Genomic DNA, 2,500 nt, shown 5'->3' with positions numbered 1-2,500 from the left:
AAAATAAAATAAAATAAATAAATCCCCGTTGAACGGTGAAGCAATAAAGAACGAGAGATAATGACAGGGTTATTTAATTCTAGTTCTATTTGTCTGGTCTCACATACATATATACATACGTGCCACATGTACACACACACACACGCATATATATATATATATATATATATATATATATATATATATATATATATAATATATATATATATATATATATATATATATATATATATATATATATATATATATATATATATGTGTGTGTGTGTGTGTGTGTGTGTGCGTGTGTGTGCGTGCGCGTGTGGTGTGTGTGTGTGTTTGTGATAGAAGCTTACTATATATATATATATATAATATATATATATATATATATATATATATATATATATATATATATGACATGCAGGATAATGACACAAGGGAACATTTATGACTTATTATGAGGATGGGCTAACAGTTTTGTTATTAAAACCAGATAAAAAAAGCATATTAATTTCATAATTTTTTTTAGAAATAAATTATTATATATATTCGTAGGCTAATCTTCACTTTACATACCAGTTTCATTTCATAAAAAGAAATTCCATTACATTTCTCTTTAATATGATGTTTAAATTTCCAGTGTTTAGCACCTACCCATTCCAGCGCCTCAGTGGCGTGATCGGTATGGTCTTGGCCTGCCACCTCGGTGGCCGCGAGTTTGATTCTCGGGCATTCCATTGAGGAGTTAGAGATGTGTATTTCTGGTGATAGAAGTTCACTCTCGACGTGGTTCGGAAGTCACGTAAAGCCGTTGGTCCCGTTGCTGAATAACCGCTGGTTCCATGCAACGTAAAAACACCATAAAAACAAACAAAAAACCTATCCTATCCATAGTAGGTAAAATTTAACTTTTTTTCTCATTCTGCCTTTGTCTCACTTTCTCTCGATATATTGCTTGATTCTTTTTAAATACTGAGACTGACATGCCAAAAGAAATACCCACTCAAGAGGAATGTGTCCATTCGTGTGGAGTAAAGATTTACGACCTTAATGATCAACTTCAGTGACTAAAATCATTTGCAAGGAAAGATATATAGAAGTAAAATAAACGTATTCTTTATATAGATTCAATTGCTTTTGCCTAAAAGTAGAGAAACAATGAAACTGCGGAAATAGACTCACAACTCTTCCACACACCCGGTTCTATGAAGCCGATACTAATGTTGTTTTCAGGCAATATAACTCAGAATGGAAAACCTCTCTCTTGCTTATTTGACTCCAGACTTTACATGGAAGAGCCATAATCTGCTTTATTTTATTTTTATACTGCGCTTTACATTTCTCGTAATTAATAGCAAAATTACGTAAAGCATAGGAATTTCTTCGCAACTTTCGCGAATACACATTTGCTCGTATTTGCAATCTCAAACCCGGTAGTATTTGTCGCAATGTTTACTCACCGGTTGATATCGTTCAGCTACTATTTAGACGATGATTCAGTGATTCAGACCCATGCGGGGATTCAGTGATTCAGACTCTCATACGGGCGGTATTTATACAGACTGGAAGCAAAAACATAAATAAAATAAAATAAAATAAAATAAAATAAAAAAAGAGAGAGAGAAACTAAGCGATTCGGTGCGGGACAACCTACGTAGCAGTGTTTGCTTGCCGGCAGAAGTACAGATATACGAGACACATTCACATGGGTTTTGAGTGAAAAATCCTTTTTTTTTTTTTTTCAGACGATGTCAAAAACTAGTTTCCATCACTTTTGAGTGAAAAATCTTGTTTTAGACGATGTCAAAAACTAGTTTCCATCACTTTTGAGTGAAAAATCTTGTTTTAGACGATTTAAGAAACTAGTTTCCATCACTTTTGAGTGAAAAACAAAAAATCTTGTTTTTAGACGATTTAAAAAACTAGTTTCCATCACTTTTGAGTGAAAAATCTTGTTTAAGGCAATGTCAAAAACTAGTTTACATCACTTTTGAGTGGAAAATCCTTTTTTTTAGACGATGTCAAAAACTAGTTTCCATCAGTTTTGAGTGAAAAATCCTATTTTAGACGATGTCAAAAACTAGTTTCTATCACTTATTAGTTAAAAATCTTGTTATAGACGATGTCAAAAACTAGTTTCCATCACTTTTGAGTGAAAAATCTTGTTTTAGACGATGTCAAAAACTAGTTTCCATCAATTATGAATGAAAAATCTTTTTTTTTTTTTTAGACGATGTCAAAAACAAGTTTCCATTACCAAGTCTTTTGAAAATGGAATAGAGATGTTTTAAACCTTGCCAATATTACTTTATATTGACCTCTGACCGCTTTTGTAGACTGTCAAAATTACTTTTGGCCACGAAACTTGATTCCATCACTAAATCTTTTGAAAACGGGAAAGAGATCATTGAGCTCTGACCCTTTTTGTAGACGATGCCAAAAAAAAAAACTTTTCCAAGAAACCTTTTGACAATGGAATAAGGATGTTTTAAACATGACTGCCACTTTCCCTTTATAT

This window comes from Macrobrachium nipponense, chromosome 31 (assembly GCF_015104395.2).
Source record: "Macrobrachium nipponense isolate FS-2020 chromosome 31, ASM1510439v2, whole genome shotgun sequence".
Classification (NCBI taxonomy): domain Eukaryota; kingdom Metazoa; phylum Arthropoda; class Malacostraca; order Decapoda; family Palaemonidae; genus Macrobrachium; species Macrobrachium nipponense.
This window is presented reverse-complemented; position numbering follows the sequence as displayed.